Raw genomic sequence first — 23,212 nt, 5'->3', positions numbered from 1 at the left:
ATAGGGTTATCATCATCCTTTGATGTTGACCTTTCAGGATTTTCTGCACTATTGGTTAATCTGTGGATCGAGATTGGAACATATGGAAAATACACCGAAGGGTCAGATGTGGGAGTAGGAAAATACAGCATCCTGTTCAAGAATATAAGGTAAGGTCATGTTCCTTAACTTTTATCAGAAGGATAAGAAATGCTGAGTTTTTCATCAGTCTTTTTGTTTAAACATTTCAGAGAGATAGATAATATCTGTCTTTGAGTAAAACAAACAAAAAATCATGTTTTAGACTTTAAGAAAATGAAAAAGTCAAAATTGGGTATGTTTGCGATAAGTAGACTTTAGCAATGTAATGCATTGCAAAGCTGCTGTTGTTACTAAGTTTTCAGATGAGGTCAACATGTTTTCTTTTCTATCAAAAGAACACTTCCTCCAAAGTGTCAGGAAGAAGAAATGGCCACAGACAGTAATTTATTTCATTATGCATTGCTGCGATCTTTGTGTATTTATAGAAATAGGGTTTTGTTGTTGATTAGGGGTTTTGCCCTATGGAAATATGTCTTAAGGACATGTATATTTTTTAAATGACTAACATGTTTCTAGTCCAAGAGGAAATACAAAACCAGTCTGGGTGAAACATCATCTTCCAAACAAATTTTACTTTGTGTTTAATTTGTTCAAGTGTTTTTTTTTTAACAGAGAATTTGTCTCCAGGCAAAACTCTTAAAAGTTAGCTTTAAGCCAACATATGTTAGAATGGTTGAATGAAATCACTAAATATTTTAGTAGCATTAACTTAAATTCATTTGTAAGACATGTCATATGCAAAACTTCAGTCAGGTCTAGTATAGGAAAATTCTTTGAAGGTATAAAGCTGCTCATTCTGAATCAAAAGAACAGGGTGGTATAAAACAACTGCCTGCCTTCCCCTTTAGTAAGTTATTGTTTCAATGTATTATCAATCCATTTCCTTGGCTATGTTAATGGACATCTTAAGTCTTGTCTAAGTCCACAGGTCTCTGAAGGAAGTCTAAACAATTTGGAGTGATTTGGAGTAAAAAGCCTATTAACAAGTTCAATGGGCTTTTCTCTCCTAGAGGTGGCATATTTTGTGTGCTTTGTCCCGAATGACAACTTCTTGTGGCACCAATTTATCAAACACTGAACCATCACTCCCTATGTGCTCAGAAAGGATGATACTAGCCAGGATTTCCCAGGTATTTACTCTTCTTAGAATACTGTGCCGGCTTGTCGTACCATGTGCCCTGGAAAGGCTGATGACAAAATCAACCAAGGACTTTGAGAGAAGGTCGTCCAGCTAGCAAGTGTCGCAGTGGAGATTCTAAGTTAGGTTTGTGTAGTGCTAGATTTTGATGTAATTTCTGTGTATTTTGTTCAACCTTAGAGGGCATTAAACAGCTAGTGATGGTGGCTGAGGCAAACTACAGACTAAGAAGCCAAGGTGAGTTCTTACTTCCTACACTTTCTTTGACTGAAATGAGAAAGTCTCTCTCTCTCTCTCTCTCTCTCTCTCTCTGTGTGTGTGTGTGTGTGTGTGCATGTGTGTATGCACATATATGCACATGCACACATTTGCACATGCATATGTGTATGGGCACCATATTGTGCCTTGGCGAGCATGGAGAAATCAGAGGACAAATTGGGAGAGTCAGTTCTTTCTCACAATGTGGGTTCAAGGATCCAACTCAGATCATCAGGCTTGGTGGTAAGTACCTTCACTCACTGAGCCATTGTTGTCTCCAGATGAAATGAATTTGAGCTGAAATTTACTCTGAGAATCTTCTTTATTCATGGCCCTTTATTTGTAACTTATGGAACATGATATTTTTGTTTTTAACAGCACGCAGGAATTGTTAATTTTATTTGCAATTAGTGACCAGATTTCTCCATTGCATTCTTTCCTTTCTCAGTAATGAGGCAGTGGATGTTCTTTTCCCCCAACTCTCTAAATGTTTCCCTTTGGGACACAATCTTTTTCTCTTTTGCATTTTCATAAATTCAATATTCAGAACTCAGAGAGAGCAAGAAACACATAGATCTCAATTGGAAAGAAATCACTCCAACCTCACATATCCACATGGATTCTTTCTGCACTCTCAAAAGCTCCCAATTAGTCCTTGTCTCCATTCTCTGGCAAGTCTCAAGAACTCTCACGATCCTCAGATATCATCTTCCAATATCCTTCCCTTAGGAATTTCCCGGAAACTTTCTGGCTCCATGACATTCCAGGACCCAAGTAAGAGCCCTATTTACTGGCATAATATAAAAGTGCTCTTCCAGATGGATTATTTTGGAAAATTTTACAAGTTACAAGACACAATGTGCATGGCTATGTCCTCCCAAGATTCTCTAATCACTGGGCTGAGGAGAATCATTTTAGTATTCATTACACCTCAAGCCAATCTTTGCTCAAATTTGGGATCATAAGTGGTGGTGTTTGTTTTTCATATGCTAGATTCTTTGTATCATGGCCCTCATGTTCTTGAGAAGTTCCTTGGCCTCAGGCCTTCATCTATAACAAAAGTAAGACAAAACTGTCAATCGAAGAAGCCCTGGAATACAGCCAATCCATTGGAATGAAAATGCTGTCCCTGGCTGTCTTGAAACTTATCTGTTGTGGATACATGAATATACTAGAGGGCAAACAAATTGCTCAGCGTCTTGTCAGGACAAGATAAATATGGGGGAAGGCAATAGCAATCCCTTTCAAGGAAAACTGAAATAAGTAAATCCACAAAGCTCTGGGCAGAGAGGAAAAAAAAAAAACAAAACAAAAAACCAACAGGCTAGTTACCTTTGATCAAATAGTTGGAAATGTAGTTTCTTTTGACTTGATGTGATAATGTGAACCCGTGAAACACACAATCCCCAAGACAAAGAATTTTACAACAAGCCGGTATGCTTTAGTCATAATGCCATCTCTGGAAAAGGTCAGAGGAGTAGAAAATATGATCTTTCTAATTTTTGTGTACCGAAAAGGCCAATTATCTTTTAAACAACTGTAAAGAGTGATCATTTCAAGGAAACACTAAAAGAGGCTTTATAAATAGTCAGCAGATTCCAGCGATTTACGTCATAAAGGAACAGACTATCTTAAGTAACACATGGACAATAAAAGCAAGCAGATGTTTGTGCTCTACCCAGGGCACTAATGGAAGCGCTATGGCACTGTGTCAAAGTGAAGTTTGCCATCATCTGAATTACCCACTAGAGCCTTAAATAGATCTGCTCGACTAGCCAACAACTGGGAAGCTTTCCCCAGCCACTCTGAGCATTACTCCTTGCTGCAGGTAAAAATCAATAGTTCACTGTTAACATGTTGTGTCAAAACAGTTTTCTGAAACAGGCCTTGAGATGTGTGATATACTATAATATGCACACTTGTCCTGAAAGAAACAGTTACTCAGGGCACTGAGTTATAAGCATAAGTTATTGCGAGCAAAATCACAGTGAGTTGGATTTGAGATTTCATGCACAAGCTCCCTGGCAGTTACCAAGTGAAGCTCTGGGACTTTGGTAATACTTAACAATAGAAATGAATTCGCAGATCTCAGCCTTTACTTCCCTCTCCCCTGCAGAAGTGGAAAGTATTGTATAAACATTAAGCCAGGTGCTGCTGCTGGTTTAATGAATGACTCTGAGGACTAGGGGAGGCATGTAGAGGATTAGCTCTTAAGGCCTCCGGCCTATTGTTCACTGACCTAGAATAACCATTTACTAACTCTGGAAAGGCCAGTCTCCTCTGTGCCACCTCACATCTAAGAAGTCCTGGATTCCTGCCATTCATGCCTTTTGAGGAAGGGAAGTGTTTTTTGTTTTTTGTTTTTTAAAAAGCATACTGCCTTTATACTTACAAGGCGGAAAGACAAATTCTACCATCTTCAAGGTCAGTTTCACTGGAAATATCCCATGGATATATTATCTCAGGGTTATTAAATTATTCTCAGGGACCTACAATTGGCCAGGCACTTTTGCTCCTCAAGTGTTCTTTCTTCTAATTTCTCAACTTCCCTTGGATGATGTTCTTGGTTATTTTTAATTTTACCTTTTCATTTCTTCCTTCATTTGCCTCTTTTGCCCATTTCTTAAAATTTAAAGGCATTTCCCCCGAGGTATCTTTCATATCCTTTCTTTTTATTCTTTCATTTTCTGCCTCCTGTAGTTTCTGTTTTCCAACAATGCATGCCTTGCCAGTTTACTTGATCCTTTCATCATGTACCTCGTTGTTTGGGATGTTGTCTCTGTGTGGGAGCAGGTGGGCAGGGGAGAGCAGATTTTGTTGCTTTAGCACCTCCTTTCTTAATTTCCTGTTTATGCCTCTGCCCCACCTGCCTCTTTGATTATCCAGCTATTATCTAAGCCATTATATACAGTCATAAAAATGTCATTTTCTTTTCTTGTTATATCATTTGTCTGACATTGAAAATAATAAACAGTGGCTGAAATTTTACTCTCAAAGACATCTTTAAACGGGCATATATATTTGTATATATATGATTGTGTATGTAGATATATTTATATAATCACATACAACACAAACATATGTAAATGTATGTTTAATGTACACAGAAATGTACAGAAATATGTGTAGTTTTGTATTAGCATTGACTGTGCCTCTACTAGATAAAATAAGAATGTGCTATTATAGCGCCAGTGGAAATAATAAATTAGAACAACAAAATCTTGGAGGTGTTATTAAAATTTATTTTTAATAAAACTAAATATATTTTACAATAATATGCCTATTTCATCAAACTAATATTTCATATAGACATCTAAAGTTGACTTTTAGATTTCTGATCAATAGCAACAAGCTACATATAACACACACACACACACACACAGTAGTACATATATACTAATATTTTCCTCAAAACAGAAAAAAAGGTCATCTATGATTTTGCAACTTAAAACTCATATACTGACTCAGGCTACCAAAATGCAACCTTGAGTGAGTGGAGAAAAAAGTAAATCAAATAGACAAGTTTATATAAAATAGGCTATTTAAGAGATAACTGGGGACATATTTTATTAGCTAATTTACGACCTATAGTCTGTTGGCAGAGGCCTTCTTCCTCCCTACTTTACTCTTTCTAAGCAGAATAAACAGACAAAAAGGTTTGATGCTGTGCAAAGCTCACACCTTTATCTCGGCAGGAGCTTGACTCTGGGGTCTGGAAATAGAAGTTCTCACCATTTTTCATTGATTGCAGTGTTTGATGTGACCTTCACCCTGGATCATTCTGGGGCTTCCTTCATTATCTTCAGTCTACTAGCCAATGATTTATGGGCAGGTATCTAAATTCTTGGACAAAATAAACTTGTCCTCTGATTTAATACTGTCAACGTCTGACTTCCTACTTGTTTTTTGTTTTGTTTTGTTTTTTGTTGTTGGTGGGTGTTTTTTGCATTGTGAATTACCATTGCACATGCTGACTGGAAGTTTCTGTGGACTGGGTATTTCTGCTTTAATGTCAGCAAAGCCAAGTGGGTCACTAAAATGTGCAAGTGGCAGTCTCTCTGTGAGATACTATTCAGATTTGAAATGAATGCTTTACAATGCCCTTATACCTTGAAATGCATTTGTACCAAAATGGGTCCTATAGAGGGGAAATTACTGAGGGCTGAAGAAGGGATGGATTAGGAAGAGGAAGACACACTTTCCAAACATGTCTGAGATTTCTATTACAGGTAACAACTTCCAGTCTGCTTTCTTACTCACCCGCCTCCACCCAAATCCTAGATAGAATGTCTACAATCACATATCAAATACCAGAATCAAGAACCACGGACCATCCAGTTACCTGGGAGTTCATAGAGAGATCACAATATTCCACTCAAACACATTACAAATAAAACGACAGAATGGAAAAATCTCCTATGCTGCACCACATATTTCTATATGAAAATAATCATTTGTTGTACATAAAAATAACTGAATAGGATCTTGATGAGAAATTCAGACATTTTAATAATCCAGTGAATCATAAATGTGGCTTGTACAGCATTTATACATAAGTATACCCCAAATTGGAAGCATTCACTGAGGTCTAACAATAAAAAGGGACTTAAATAACATGTGCCAAGAACAAAGGGAAATAAACAGAGCAAGATAGTGGGAGAATATTGGTAGTGACTTGCATCCTACAATGCCAGAACACCTGCAGAGAGAGAGAGAGAGAGAGAGACAGAGACAGAGACAGAGACAGAGAGACAGAGAGAAGCTAATACTTAGAATCTATAGAGCTTAACCCTTTCCTCCCCATCACATGCCCATTCACTAGGTTTTCTATCTGTCTGGCTGTAGCTTTTGCAACCTAAAGACTCCCTTTAATAAGAGAATATTTAGAACCGGGAGAGGAATTTCCTGAGAACAAACACAGGGAGTACACATGTCATATATAAATTCTTCTGAGGAAAGAATGCTAGAAAAACAGAATGGCAAACCCTGCAGAGAGCATGAGGTTAAGCATGTGCCCATGAGTCTGTGTAAACACTTGCATTACACGTTCCTAAATCTTAGAGTCAGGCCTCTTACGAGTGATAAAGGACCTCACATGATAAGAGTCTAGCTTGTTCTTATACGGGATACCTTAAACCAAGAAGAGGAGAAGCTGGAGTGAAAAGGAAGGAATTCACCAAACAATTAAAGGTAATAGATTACCTGGATATTATCAGCAAGGAGAAGTCTTTACTTAGGAAAAGGTACAGTGTTAAGTTCTCTGCTACCTCACCATACAACACCATCCCTGTTCTACCTCTATGAAGTTACTAATCTCCTTTCAACTTGCAACAGGAATGGATTTGTGAGATTATAATATTAACATGTGCATAAGACTTACAGAGAAGTGATTACCATACATCCCTTTCTACTAGCATCACTTAATGCAGGTGTTTATGGCATAGTTTTTAGCCATATTATCTGAGCTATTATACAGCTTGTGAATGGAACTGTACCATGGTGTTCAACCTCAAAACGTATGCCTTCTCTGCTTCACCAGACTACAATTAAGCTGCCTTCTGAAGGCCAGGTTATCTCGCCTTACCCCAACTTCAATGATACTACACTATTTGTATAGTTATATGAACTAAATTTGTACTGAAAGCTTTCTTTGACATCGCCTTGTCAGCCACCACTTTCCTGTTCCATTTTTATTCACCTCTGTTGATTTCGATCATAAAATATCATGAAAATTTATCTGTTTCTTTTCACTTCTATCAGCATGGCACAAAAATAAGCAGATGTCTTCTATGTCTGGCAGCTTTCTTTGGTCCCATATAATCAAATCATTCGGAGAAACCCTTATTTCTGTTTTCCATGTTGCTGCCAATGTGGACTTTTTTCAAAGACAAATGTCAGCCATTATTGAAAATTCTGTAGTAGAATCTGGTCATTTTCTCTTCCTCTAAACACCATGACATTGTTCTTTCCTTCTTATTCTCTATTTATGCATCCCTTTCTTATATATGAGTTTCCGAACTAAATGGACATTGAGCATTCCCTTTGTACTTGAAATCTGAAACTCCTGAAGAGATTTATCTCACCTATAATTTTCATTTTATGTATGCAGATGAAGCAGATACAATCTTAAATATTCACTCTAAATATACCTAAGAGAGTGCTTTCAATAAATGTAGGTTTATGTACTGCAGTCTAGAAAACATTATACCACAGACTCATTTTTTTCTTTCAAAAGGGTATGTAATTGTAAGAGATAGTATCTGAGATTCAGTGAAAATATTTCTAATATAGGGGCACTTGCTTTACATTTGATGAAGCTGTACTACTTCATCACTCGAGTACCATATGATTCCCACTTTCCTTAATAAGCAGTGAACTCTTGCTAGTGCGTATCAGCCCACAGGACATATTCCTCTGTCTTGGGAGTCACCTCAGATTAAATGTTTCATTCTGCTAGGATGGGTGTCTTGTATGAGAACTAAAAGCGACCTTGGAGGCAAGATACCATGAGAAAAGACAACCCCAAATACTCCTAAAAATCATTCCTAAAGTTAGAAGGACATTCTATTTTTGTTTTTAAGAAAAAAAACTGTTGTTTTTTTCCCAATGAATTTTCTAACCTAGTCCTTCCTGTAATTGCTGTTGTAAAGTTTTCAAAGTGTTAAATTAATAAAGATGAAGCAAGCATTTTTCCTTGCTTATAAAATATGTGACTTTGGGAGAAAGCCTTTGAAGGTAGAAACCCATATTCGGATAACATAGACTATTAAAGAAGAATTTAGAAAATGAGTCAAACCCCAAACCTAGTGTGATGGCTAGTCACACTCTGACTACATATGAAATTAACTAAAACCCAAGCAGTTGGGTATACCTGTGAGGGATTTTTTTTTCTTAATTAAATCATTTGAAGTCAGAAGACCCACGTATAGCCTGGATCTTTGAGGTGGGAGGATTTACCTTTAATACAGATCTCTTGACCAGCTGGAATAACAGCAGTTTGGACTGAAGGTACCTCATGTTTCATTGAAGCACAATTTTCAAATGAGTTAAGTGGACCATCAGTGTATCTGCTTCTACTTCTTCAATCCTAGAATTGGTTAATTTTAGAACAATGCCTAATCCACTTGCACCCATCCAGACCCAACCAATATACATTGACTGACTTCATATCCAGCATCATATGTGTTCTCAGGCATGACTATCTTAATATGTACAAATGCCTAATAAAGTGCATATCTGTATAACCACCAATGACTGAGGAAATCAAATCCCCAAAAAGTTTTTAAAGAAATCACATGGCACAACCCATCATCCACAGCTTCAGAAGAAACTTGGGAAACACTACCATTGTTTTATTTCATAAGTTTAAGCCAAGGCTCTCAGTTGGAGTAAACTTGTTATCTGTTTTCTGGTAGTTTATATATTGTTTTGTTCCCTAAGGCAGTACATGATGAGTGTGTCAGTATGGATATAAATAACTGTACAATTAGATACTAGGGGGAGGGGAGAATAATTTTAGCTTAAATAATTAAGGCCTCTGTTGTAGAACAATACCTATAAATAGTACAACATTTCTGGGCTTAGGCTCTTTGACAAAAATTCCAATTCTGTCACGTGTTAAAATTAAAACTGTCAAATTGAGTGGCTTTGGTTGATTTCATTTCTGTCTCAAGTTGAAACAAGTGAAAAGCAACCCACAAGAGAGTGTGAGCATACTCTGCCATACACAAGTCAAGGCATCCTCAATGCAAATGAGGCCATTAAGTCCCAGGCATATCTGAAAATGCTCTATTCCCCAGAGCACAGTAGTTTACTTTTATTTTCCTTTAAAAATGTTTCAGCATTATCTAAACATTTGTCATTTAAGGTATGAATCCTATTGTGTTAGATGCCACGGCAGTGGCTCCTGTCTATTTCATGAGATCTATAACTGAAACTCCTACCTTAAGGACTACCAGTGTTGCTGAGCCACTATCCAAACCTCGTGATCTACTTCGTGCTCTAGAAATACCTCTTTGCTATGAATACCTGACAACCCAGGAGAGAACAGTTATTTTTTGCTTTGCTATGCTGGGAATGGGATCCTGAGTATCATGCTTGCTAATCAAACACTCTACCAAAGAACCCTCCCCCTAGTGTGACATAGTGGTATTGAAAATTACATTTACAAAATATAAGGTAGTACCACCCAGTCCTGTCATTTTAGAATTACTCTGAGAGGAAATTCTAGTGATTTCTTTCCTCTGTCAGTACATGAAGCTCCTTGGCATCCACTTGGCATCCTCTTACATGGCTCTTACATTGTTATTCGAATTATCTCACCAAGTCTGTTAGCTATCCATTGCATAGCAGTGTGTTGTACCTTTGAGATAGGAAGCTCTGATTTAAAAGTGGCGCAACAGAAGAAGCGAGAAACCAAATAATTCAGCAGTAAACCACATGTCACAGGCTGCATACCATTTACATGATGAGATTTCTTCTTACAGGGATGTTGTTATCTGTCACACAAAGACAGAGTTCAATTTCATCTGTCTTTCATATACATGCGTTTCCTTCAGAGTACATAACACACGACTTCAGAAGGTGTTTGATAAATATTTGCTGAATGAATGTTATGGGAATTAATATTGTAAAATGTTTTTTAAAAGTTAATTAATATCAAATGGTAGGGAGAGAAAACTCACTAAAGATCACAAAGATAACAGAACTTAGCACAGATTTTGGTACAGTGTCCATGTAAGGAAATTTCATTTGATAAAGAACTTCTTAAAATCCATATTTTATTTATGTTCATTGATCTTGGACTAAATCTATATTGATAGCAGAAGAATCCCAGCTAAACATAAACTTGAAAAGGGATAATAGAAGCAATAACCAAATGCTAGCTACAAAAAAAAATTCTCAAGAACAAAAACTGCCATTAGCTTTTCAAAAGATCTTTAAGGCTAAAACAGCAACAACAGTGAGAAATTATATATATTCTATCTGAAATTAAATGACATAAACAGGATTTGAAAACTCCAATGATCTCAAGAAAGAGAATAAAAATTAAAAATTATATACCTAAGGAGAACAAATTTGTAGCATTTTAATTTGTTTAGTCAGTTTCATGGGCAGGAATTGTTATTAACAGTTTTCTTTCTTTTCCACATTACATTAAGTATAGAAAATGATCAAATTTTTGCAGTATATCAGGAAAATGGAGGTCCAGAAACCATCTTCAAGGTATGCTGCATCCAAGTCCAGCTTGCTGCCCAAGATGCCAAGAAGTATAAACGAGTAGGCAGGTGTGCAACCCACTCATGAGCAGTTCTCGGCAGCCCACCTACTGGCCAGTTTTTTTTTCCTTTAAGTATGTGCCCTGAGATAACCAGATGCCCCACAAAAACAGGTTCTGTCCATGAACCATTAGAAGTTTGTAGTTAACTATAATTTGCAGGATGCATACCACACTTCTTTTAGGAATTCACAATTTATGAACTATCGAAGTTATCAGAAGGACTATCCCTCCCCCTGAACAGGATTTTTTAGCCTTTTTTTTTAATTTCATAACTCAGGAAAATTACTACCATCTCATAGTTCTAAGGATGTTGCTAAATGGAGGCACCCTTCACACCAGAACATAACACCATGACTTGAAAGAGTTAATGTAAAAATATAGCATCCTAACTGTTTTTCATTGGAGGAAAATTTGGACACTAAATGAATTTAATCTTCAAGATGAAATCCACCGGGAACTCTGAGAATGCCAAGGTATCCCATGCCATAATCAGTATTTTTACCCCTAGATGAGCTCGTGGGGAGACTGGAATGCATAGATTCTACAGATAACACTCCCAATCATCTGCAGCAACTAAGGTCACAGGCAAGGAGGTTTCTAATTGTGAAATCTAAAATCCTTATAAAGACCCTCACTCTCTGTGCCCCAGGAGACTTTTATGTTTTCTTGGTTATATATTCCCTTGGCTGTTAATGCAATTAGTATGTAATAACAATGTACACATCCACTCACAGGAAAAATGGTAGACATGCCAGTTGATTTGGCTTGGGGCCATCTCATTGGCAGCATGGTGAGACAACCTGGTATTAAACCATCTGTTATTAAGGGTATATTTTAAAATAGTGTTTTGTGTCTCCTGGATTACTCACTCCCACTGATAGCAGCGCAATATTAAGACTCCCATTTTTTCCTAGCAGCAGTGTGCAGGTAACAAGCTTTAAACATTTGCATTGTTCCCTCACTGCTCATGCTGTCTAGAATTTTATTTAATGAAATGTCTCCCGTATAATGCACCCTGCTTTCTCACTGTTTTCTCATGGCAGTGAGCAAGCAGCTTTTGAACTGTGTTACTTAGCATAGCTGGACTGTTTAAGAGTCCCAGGCCCTAAGTAAAACTGGCCAGAGCTTTTGTCCTTATGAATAGCGAGCTGCCAATCTGTCTTAAGAGAATTGCTACAAACAGAAGAGTAGAATATGATCTACAATTAACAATAAAATACTTCTTTCAATTTGCTTCTTTCACATTGGTTTGCATCGATTACTTTCCTTTATATTAATTTAGGAAATTAACTCCTCATCCTCACAAATCTTCAACCAGGTCTTCATTGCCACCTGTTGCAGTCAGTAGCAAAATCCTGCCGCACAAATTTTTAGAATTAAGTTTGTGCATGGCAGAAAAGGATAGTATTCCTCTGAAAGATGAGCAGCCACAGCATTTAACCAAACTATCCAATGTAAGTCAGTTCAGAAAACCACCTTGCCTTACAAAAATAAAATTTACAAATTTGTACCTTACTTTAAATCCCTTTTGACAAGCATAAGAGAACTAACTTGCAGTTCAAAACTTCTATGTATGCCTCAGACCTCGGTGGGAACAGGCTTTTGGTTTTTCAAATTTCCTTTCACAGTTGCCTTTTCTAATTGACTGTTCCCAAGTATAACTAAAATTCCCCTCTAAGTTTTTTAAGCACTTTCACATTCCCATATTTAATTCCATTCAGACTGAATGTTTTATATATGTATAGTGCACAGCCAATTTTTAACTCAATTGACCGCAGTGCCCTTGCCATAATGCCTTATTCATCACTCCCACCTTATATATAAGCAGGCACATGCTAGTTGTCAAAATGCAAAAGGGAATTTCTATATGTTGTTTAGAACAAAGGAGCTAGCTCTGCTTCTTCCTCTCCTTGCTGTCTCAGAAGGTGTCCTTTATTACATGTACAGGATCCAAGTATTTTGCTCCTCGGGAATGAAAAATGATAGCTTCAGACTGCCTTTAAAAAAAATGACAAATTCTGTTTCTGCAGACTATCACCCTGCTTGTGGATTTAAGAATCCCTCTGAGATTTACTCTTACTTCCTTGAGGATTCAGCGTTCCTCTCAAAGCACCCCCCATTCCACCCCGCCGCCGCCAAACTCATCTGCACTGTTTCAGAGTGCAAGAAAGATGAGAAAGTTTGCTCATCCCGATGGTCTGGAAACTCTTGCTCAGTAAAAAACACTTTCTGAGATATCTAAGGTGCTAGAATTATTGCCTCGGTAGATTTTTAATGTGCAAAACCCACAGAGAAAGTTGGCTGGAGGTACGGCGAAGCATTGTGTTTGTTCAGGAAGGAGCTGTGGGGTTAGAGGCTGAGCAAAGCCTCTCCCTCTGCTTCCTGGGTGAGAGCAGCGAGGCGTGCCCCTTTAGCAGAAGCGAGCAGAGAGGGAGAGCAGTAAGACTCACCGGCTTCCCCATTTTTCTCAGGATCGGGGGTTTGTTCCTCAATTGAGAGCTGGAAGAGGCAAACCTGAGGGTCCTCCAAGCAGGCTGCTCGGGCAAGTACCGGCTCTGCTCTTCGCCTCGGATCAGCTGAATGGCTGGGGCGTTCAGGAAGCTTGCTCTGTCCAGCTGGGAATCGCTCCCCCTCTCCAGGGTGTGTGCTTACATGCCTCTCAGTCAGACCAAAAAAAAAAAAAAAAATACCAAACTCAGGTCAGCCCAACAGGTTTCCTTATATAGGTAAACATGAATTGCATTCCTGGTGAAAGAAGTTAACTAGGAGCCTTCGGTAACCTGGTTAACCCTATACATGCCAGAAGGGCTCAGAATCAGTTGCTCTGCAGAGGGTTTGGTTGCAGTACAAAGGGATTTGTGAGATTTAATTAAAAGCATCTTTATCCTGGCAGTCTGCAAAAATTGGCCCTTTTAGTGTAACTGAGAGTTAATAACTAGTATTTTATATCACACACGCTGACCAACATTATATTATCATAAGGCATTGTAGGGAAAAAAATCCAAGTATAGGATGTCATAATTTGTCTTTCATGATTTCAAAAGTAGGGAAATTAATTTTGAGATTATTTTCAAAGAGGTAAAAATTGTGACAGAAAGGGAATGAGAAGAGAATAAACTTCCATGAAACAAGGCACAACTGACTTATTTGAGCACTGTAACTAAGCTATTAAACTTTCCCAGGCCTTTAGGAGATAATACAATATAAACATTTAATGCTTATTTACTTTGCAATGCAATGATTGCTAAAGTATTTTTGATGGATGGAATTTAAGTTTAATGATATCTATGGCAGTAATAATCTTTCCCAACCTACATATTATTTGATTTGTTCAAAAAAAATATAAGATTTGTGAATTTGCATTATTACATGTAAAAATTACAAGCAATTTTACAGATTTAAGAAGAAAAAAAATACATGTGCCAGTGAACTCTATAGATGGAAGAGTTAACTCCACTTTGAAATACAGTTTAAAAGACATGTAGGGTTTCTAATACTTGACTCTCTTTACTTTTTCTACATCATAGTAAAGTAGTAATTATTTTTCATTGTAATCCATTTCACTAAAGACTTAATAAGAAGTTGACATAATTAGATGAAAGATTTTCCCATGCTTAATGGAGATGAAGACTGTCTAATAAATATAAGCAGTCCTTAAAAGAATCTCTTGCTATTATTATGTCCGCCACTGACTGCTCCTTGAGTAGTGACAATCTTATTAAAAATACCTTAGTGCTGTTTTGGTTCCCTGATTCAGGAAGGAGAGACAATGGATGTTGACATGCCATTGAAGACAGCACCAATGCAAACCTATCACAAAGAATCTCTCTAATTGCACAGTCAAGAACAATAACTAAACTTTGAAAAGCATTTCACTTTGGGCAAAGTCAATCACTCTTTTTATCTCCATAGGAATGCTGTAAAGTGTGTTTATTTCCTTTTCACACCAATAAAATGGGCAGAGAAAGATAAAGTGATCAGTCCTCCAACATCTCAGGATCAGTTTGTCAGAGATCCCATTCCCCAGATAGTCTAAAATTTAATTAAAATAGCATTTTGGAAATAAAATCCATTTTAAGACACATAAAAGCATTAACATGGCACTTTCCCATACCCAAATTTATTTTTAATAATAATATGTTCATATTTTTAAATAGAATTGCAAACTAACTAAAATACTTTCTATAAAATCATAATTTTTGATAATATGACTGCATTTGAATATCAAACAGCATAAAATGAGTTCAGAAGTGCATGTTTATTGAATGTGAGTTTGGGTTGTAAAATACTATGAAAATATGACTTGGAAAGTCCTGCACACATTCTGTTTTCAGGATACACAGCTTTACTATATCAAGTTAAGACCCATCTTGATTCCTCCACTAGAAGGAATATTAATGTGTTCTCTTTATAGGGTTTTCACTAATATTTAATATTTGGTGTCATGCCAGGTATTTGCTTTTATTAATACAGTTTATGTATGATCATGTACCCTTTATATCCTCATAATTCCTGCTCAAGCAAGTTCTGTTTATGCAGGATCGTTAGAATTTATTAACATGTTGTTGTAAGACAAAGAATGCATTTTTTTTCCAGGGGAGCATAAAGCGTTAACTGTCTTAAGTTGGCCTCCAAATTTATTTTTGAAATTCTTCATAAACAATTGTTTAGGTTTCAAACATAAAATACTATAGACTATAATTATCGAATACACATTCAAGATTTGAAATTAGGATATTGAAGTAACTTATTTCAAAGAGGAAACATAATTCTCTGTGAAATCCAGTTTGAATACCTCAAGAAATTGTTTGAGAAAAGCTGTGTCAGTGAGGTAGCATGAATTCCACCTTGCCATATAGGACCCCAATGAGAGAGTACTTACAGCTGAGAAATTAAAGTGTGCCAAAAAAAATAAAACAAAACCTCACTTATGGGAAACTAAATAAAATATGGGACTTACTAGAAGTACAGAAAACACCATTGTGGTCTAAGGAAAATATCAGGGGATACATTTTCAAAATTCACAATGATTTATATCTAATGAGTCAATGAGCTACATTTCAAACCTTGGTCCTCATATGAGACACTGAGATGCTCCCTGTGTTTCTACTGCACCCAAAGTACAGCGGCTGAAGATCCATCTGATCTAGTTTTACTTCTGGGATGTATGACTTTGGGCAATTTGCTTAAAATTTATGATTCTCACATACAAAATGAAAGAAGAAACTTCTACATTTCACAGATTTCTGGAACTATCTTATGAGATTTCATGTCAATGAATCCACACATTATACTGATGCTTCTTTTAGTGTCAAGTATCCATCAACAATCAAGGTAAACAATCATCAACAGTCTACGTATATGCTGCTCATGGAGCTAGCCGACTTGAAGGAAATGCTATTTACGTCTGTACTGTGCAATGTGAAATTGGAACGCGAGAATGTATAACTGAAGATCTACATGAATACAGGAATATTATTAGATGGACGCCATTCATGCTGTCTATCTCACTACAAATGGTAAAAGTATTTAAGCCATTGAAAGGCTGATCTTATCATGATTAAGCTTTGTAGACCTGAGCTGAGTCAAATAAATACCAGAGAAGAGTGAAATATAATTCATTAGTCATATCATGAGGATGTTGTTTTTCTAACAGTTAAGGAGGGTCAGTTCATTCACAAAGCAAGTTGGTGGTGCTCAAAATGTTGGATACTCAGTGGAATTATTTTAAAAAAGTAATGAAAAACCCCAACTTTATAGCCAGTTAATTAAAATATACTTTTTAATTTACTCTTTTGCCAAAAAGATTTCATTGGCATGTTTTGTGTTTAAGGGACCCATGAAGGACACATACAAAAAAGGATGCACAGAGAATAATAATGGTATTTAATTTGAATAAAAGTGTCTACAACAAATAATATGATAATTGTATCAAGCAGGATAGGTGAGACTATGCCTGAGTAACAAGCAGTCCCCAAATCTCAATGCTTTAGAAGAAGAAGGGTATACTTCTCATTATGTTGCATGTTTCCACGAGGCAACGGGGAGATCTATTCATACCTACTCAGAAAATGTGTGAATGTGTCATTGTTTGCAACGTCTACTTTTATGGTTGATGAGACAGAAAATAGGAACTTGAGGAACTTGTACTAGCTTTCCAAGCTTTAATGGGTTCACCTAAAACCATTGATCATATTTGAGTTCACCATTCAGCTCTTATGCTGAGTGCAATGGAACCTAGTCAGTCATTCCCTACCTTAAAATGCCAGTATTTTTTTAAAAAATGATTTGGAGGATGCATACGTAATTTATCCCAGTCAGTCACTTGGGAGATGAAATATAAGATAAACTGAATTAATTTGAAGATAGTAACAAATTGGATAGCTAGTATCTTGGGTAATTATAGTTCAAACTGACTTTCACTAGAAAGGAATTAAATGATGTTAAGAGCTTTTGTTCAATGGTGATAAATAACAGGTTGGGATTAAAAATATAAAATATATGTGATAAAAAAATTGTAATGAGCTAGCATTATCCTGTGAATTAAATAAATATTGGCAGTCTACCACTTTTACCTGTAAAGTTTCTTAGGATGTATTATAAATATGGTGGTAGGAGCTGGAGAGATAAGCTCATCAGTTAAGAGCTTACTGCTCTTGCAAGGGACCTGGGTTTGTTGTTCACTACCCAGATAGTAGGGAATCTATTGCCCTCTTCTGGCCTCCACAGGCACAAGAACATGCATGTGTATATACATAAATGCAGACAAACATTCAAACACATACAATCTTTATATAAATATAGTGGTATTAACCCTGTGAGCACTAGTATAAGTTGTTTCCAAATACTGATTCTTAGATCCACAATTTAGTAAATCAACATATTCAGAAACAAAAGCAGAGATTTCCAAAAACTGCAGATTAGAGGACAGAAAAGGTTTTTTTTTTTATAGAGACAATAAATATTTCAAAATTTTGCCAGCAAAACCTTCTCTTTTGTAACTATTCAACTCTACTCTGTCACTGAGGTCCAGAGCAGCTATATTAAGTAAATGTGTGCTTGTGTGCCAACAAAACTTTATTAACCAAACTGGGCATCCAACTTTGACTATATACAGACCCCTGTTTTCTCCATTATAAGTCTTTCAGAATAATAAGGTATCCAAAATGATTGCAAATGCCACGAGTGCAGGAGGAATACAACTTGGGTCATTTTCTTATTGGTCTGTTCTTTGCACAATGCTTTCTACAAAGATCCCAGTGAATAAGCTGATTAAATAAAGTAAATTAAATTATCCAAAATGCCACCACTGCATGAAAGTCCCCAAATATTCCAAAACAAATTATAATATATTTTTCTTGAAAGTGTCATGAATATGAAATTCAAAATATATTTTACCTTTCCAATATGTCAAATAGTTATTAATCATATTTTCCTTAAAGAACAAGAATATTACTTACAAGAAAATATGATAAAACACAGAAGAGTATTATAGTAATGAGATTACAAAGAAGAAAAACTAAAGAAGCAGAATATATTTGCAAAATATTTTTAACATTTTTTTCTAAGTTCTTTATAATTAACCAAGGACAATGAAGCAAATGTCATCTTTAGACACAAGTGAAGATTGAGACAAGAAGTTGTCTTGTCCAATATCAACACAGTGGTGATGGAGACAGAAAGAACTAGACCCATTCAGAATCCAATCCTTGAGCCTGACAAGTGTGCAATGGCAAAGGCACAGGAATACATTAGCCAGATATATTTCCTATAAATGTGAAATTGAATGCAATAATAAACACAATTTGCACATGTGGAGGTTATCTACTTTTCTAAATTCTATGATGTTCCATTCATGCATTTCTACAATTGGTTTTAATCATTTTCACACACACATCCATTCTCCTCTCATCCTCTCTCTGCTCTTCTGAAACTCTTCTCCCCTGCAAGACTCCTTGAAATTACATATCATCTATGTGTGTGTGTGTGATCCACCAAATTGAATAATTTGGGGGTTGCCTCAAGGAAAGCCCAGGATTCCACATGCCACCTTTCTTCCCTACCTAAAATGGTCTCCACAGACTCTTCATCTTTAATTCAGTATGGTTTGTAGTTAGCCACAAGCTCTCCCTTTTGATGAAACTCTGAAAGCTGGAGCATAGTCATGAATGAATGGCAAATACTCTTGAATCTTAATGGTGACCATTTCCATGCATCGCTTTTACTTCAATCCTATTGCACCACCTGCCCAGATCAGTTTCACTATGCTATCATTATTGGGCTAGATAATTCACCATCAAAGACCTACCCTGAAAATTGGAAAATACTTAAAACAACATCTCTGGCATCAACTTACCAATTGTACCTATGTTCACAGTCATAACTACAACAAAGGCTTTTAGACATCACCAAATACCCCCAAGGGGGAAAAATTATCTGCTTTGGGAACTGAATATATTAGCTTAATTGTCTTTCCTACTTCTGCCATTCTTTCTCTATATTCTACATTGATAGGCATATAAACATAATATCTTGTAATGGCATATGCAAGCTTATGCTAATTATTGAGCAAGACAGTTTAGAATGCAATATAATTTCATTCCTGTGGTCCCACATTTCTTCCCAATCTGTCCTGAGCTAGGACTCCAAACCAATACTGTAGTTCTGCATATGCTCACACTGGGATTTCTTCCCTTTCTCCAATATATTCATCTTGTTCAGATGGGAAGAAACTGCCCATGCTGTTGCAAAAGTCTGAAACATACACCTTCCTGCGTTAGGCAGAATGTTGACCTCATAAATTGTTCCAGTCACTGTGTGAATAAATTGGTCTATGTGGTAAAGGATACTAACGTTGTCCATGGAATTAAGGTTCTTAATGAATGGGCGTTAAGATCTCCTGTACAACATAGACTGAAGACTAACAACTTTCCAGGAATCCTCCAGGCCTTTAGGCCTAGATTTGGATGACGGAACTATCAAGCCTTATGGACAGAGTAGTTTTCAGGTCTCAGCTTCTCCACGTACTTTTGACATACCAACCAGTATTGTAAAAGACAACCTATTCACTATTGCTAGTTCTAACATAGAAAAAGGAACTCCAATCTAAAGGATCAGGGTGATCTCTAAAAGCTGGCAAAGGCCAAGGACCAGATTTTCTCCTAGAGGAAGAGTCACATAAGAACAGAACTCAGTTGACACCATGACTTTAAGCCAAAGAGACTAGTGTAGGATTTTTGACCCTGACAACTGTAAGGTAACATATTTAACCATTGAATTTGTAATGCATTGTTACAGTGGCCATAAGAAATGATACATCAGCTACCCCCATGCTAACACCTCTACCCCAAGGTTCAATACAAATATCTTCTCCAGTATATTGCCTTCTATGATAACCATTACTAACTTTATTCTCCATCCCAACTCCAGTAGTTTCACATCAGTCTTTCCGATACATTCCTCCTGATACTTCTGGCCACTGTTAGACATCAGTAGAGCGCATTCATTGCAAAGTAAAACCAAAAGAAAAAAATCTCAAATCCACCTGAACAGAAAGTAGAAAATAATGACAAACTTGGAAAAATAAAATAAATGTGGTGGTAATTTTATACGCCTTGAGTCAGGAATGCTGGAGAAAGAACCAGGTTTGGATTAAGTAAAGAACGTTTGTGTTGGATGAAAAGAAATTTTTGACGGTAGTTGGAGAAATTGCACAAGGAAACACGCTGCCAGGAAGGGCCACAGAGGCCGAGATTGTGGCAACACTCGCAACAGAGATTAGATAATGCAAGTCTGGAAAGTCAGTGGAGCTCAGCCTGCAGCATTTACTCGATGGCCTGCTTCTTCTTCCTCCAGCTTGAAAATGCATGTAACACAAAGCAATGACTCACAGGACAACATCTGCATGTAATTGCATTTCTGTTCCAATAATAAATGTTTCAACTGCTACGCTATTTACAAAAGCTGTTATCATAAAGAGCCGAGTGGGGGAAATTCGAAACACAAATGCTTATCTTAAGAAGCCTTTCCTTTGCAGTCCTGTGTCCAAGTACCTAGTGCCAAATTTACCGTAGTGTTTGAATTGTCTTGAGGGATTTATCTTCTCTTTTAAATTGATTTTCAGGTGTTTGATTCCCTGCAAAAGCCCTTCTTGTCAGTCATGATTTTCATTATATTTTTGAACCAGATGAAATGAAGACTAAGTACTAGAAATTGTTCATATTTCTTGTATGAACTTATTATCTAAAGTTTGGATCTGCTTCCAGCCTTAGAAGGTCATCTGTACATTCTTTTTTTAAGTTTTGGATTTTCACATTTATTTATTGTGTGTGTGCATGGGCGTTTACATGTGTGTTTTAAATGCCATGGTACCTGTGGGGGGGGGGTCAGAGGTCAAAACACAAATTATGGTATCATGGGTTTTACTTCCACCCTATGTGTTCTGGGGATGAAACTCAAGTCTTCAGCCTTAGTGGCAAGCTCTATTTTTATTAATTTATTTATTCAGTATACATCCTGACCACAGTTCCCCCTTCCTCTCTTCTCCCAAACCCTCCTCCCTCCTCCCCTCTGCAGACCTCCCCAAGCAGCCCTCTTCTGTAATCGCTCCTAAAGGGGCAGGCCTACTATGGACTTCAGCAAAGCATGGAATATCAGTCTGCCCTAAGACCAAGCACTTCTGTATTCAGGTTGGGCAAGGCAGTCCAGCATGAGGAATTGGCTCCCAAGACCTACTCTAAGCACTGGTGACAGCTCCTGCTCTCATTGTTGGGAGTTCCACATATAGACCAAGCTATACAACAGTCACATATATGCAGAGGGTCTAGGTTGGTCTCATGTAGGTTCCCTGGTTGTCGGTTCAGACTGTGAGACCCCATAAGGCAGGTTAGTCGTTTCTATGGGGTTTTCTGTGATATTCCTGACTCCCCTGTTTTCTACAATCCCTCCTTCCTCTCCTCAGCAGGACTCTGGAGCTTGGCCCAATGTTTGGCTGTGGGTCTTTGAATGTGACTCCATCAATTAATGGATGAAGGTTCTCTGATGACAAATGGGGTAGGCACCAATCTGATCACAAGGGCTAGCCACTTCAGGCTATGCATCCACTGATGCCATCCTTGTAGACTCGTGGAAATTTCCCTTATTTCTACCTGAATCCTTAAAGCACCCCATTCCAGGCATTTTTTTCAGCACTGTTCCCTCCACTCACCCACCCCATAACCCTATCCTTCAATTTCACAAGTCCATCCACCTGAGTACAACCCAGAGATAGCCTCTATTTCCCCTATCCAGGGAGATCCAAGGCCTGCCCGCCCCCCGCCCCCCTTAGGCCCTTCTTGTTACCTCGCCTGTCTGGGTCTGTGGATTGTAGCATGGCTCTCCTTTACTTTACAGTTAATATCCAATTAGGAGTGAGTACATACCGTGTTTGTCTTTGGGGGGGTCTGTGTTCCCTCACTCGGGATGATTTCTTTTTTCAATTTCCATTTTCCTTCAACTTTTCTGATGTCATTGTTTTTAACAGCTGAGTAGTACTTTCGTTTTTCAGTTGAGGGACATCTAGATTGTTTCCAGGTTCTGGCTATTATGAATAATGCTGCTATGAACATAGTTGAGCAAGTGTCCTTGTGGTATGATTGAGTATCCTTTGGGTATATGCCCAAGAGTGGTGTAACTGGGTCTTGAGGTAAATTGATTTCCAATTTTCTGAGAAACTGCCACACTGATTTCCAAAGTGGCTGTACAAGTTTGCACTCCCACAAGCAATGGATGAGTGTTCCCCTTGTTCCACATCCTCTCCAGCATAAACTGTCATTTGTGTGTTTGATCTTAGCCATGCTGACTGGTATAAGATGGAATCTCAGCATCATTTTGATGTGCATTTCCCTGATGGCAAAGGATGATAAACAATTCTTTAAGTGTTTCTCTGTTATTTGAGATTCTTCTGTTGAGAATTCTCTGTTTAGGTCAGTATCCTATTTTTAAATTGGATTTTTCTTTTGCTGTCTACTTCCTTGAGTTCTTTATATATTTTGGAGACCAGCGCTGTTTCTCCTTCCACCCTGTGGGTTTCAGTGATGAAACACAGGTCTTTTGGTAACAAGTTCTTGTATCCTCCCTGCCATCTGACTAGCCTTACAACTTCTTTCTTGTGAATAATGTAGTCAAGACAAAGGAATAAAATGACAGATATTGTGTTTCCTTCTGAAGGAGTGTGAAATGATTAGCAATCATTGTAGAAAGCAGTTAAAACTTAGAGACATGGTTGTTTTCCCAGATCAGTCTTCTGTTTCTCAGCACTCTACAGTGGCAGATAAGCTTTTTGTTTGTGGGTTAGTACAGGAGAAACAGATTTCTTCCCCATGAAATTCTCTAAGCCACCAGCTCCATCAGCAACGACTAGCAACACTGTGCTGTTTAAACTTGCTTTTGAAGGAATGTGTGTTGTGCAACATAAA

The 23,212-nt window shown here is 37.3% G+C and overlaps 1 protein-coding gene across 1 annotated transcript in view; it reads right to left on the bottom strand.

Moving 5' to 3' along the window:
* Positions 1-13,365, bottom strand: part of Mid1 (midline 1) — a 336,875-nt gene extending 323,510 nt beyond the window's left edge. Inside the window, exon 1 of the mRNA XM_075957452.1 lies at positions 13,208-13,365. The gene's annotated coding sequence lies outside the window, so the exon portion shown is untranslated. The remainder of the gene's footprint in view (positions 1-13,207) is intronic.
* Positions 13,366-23,212: the final 9,847 nt, after the last annotated feature.

Source organism: Microtus pennsylvanicus, chromosome X (assembly GCF_037038515.1).
Source record: "Microtus pennsylvanicus isolate mMicPen1 chromosome X, mMicPen1.hap1, whole genome shotgun sequence".
Taxonomy (NCBI): domain Eukaryota; kingdom Metazoa; phylum Chordata; class Mammalia; order Rodentia; family Cricetidae; genus Microtus; species Microtus pennsylvanicus.
This window is presented reverse-complemented; position numbering and strand designations above follow the sequence as displayed.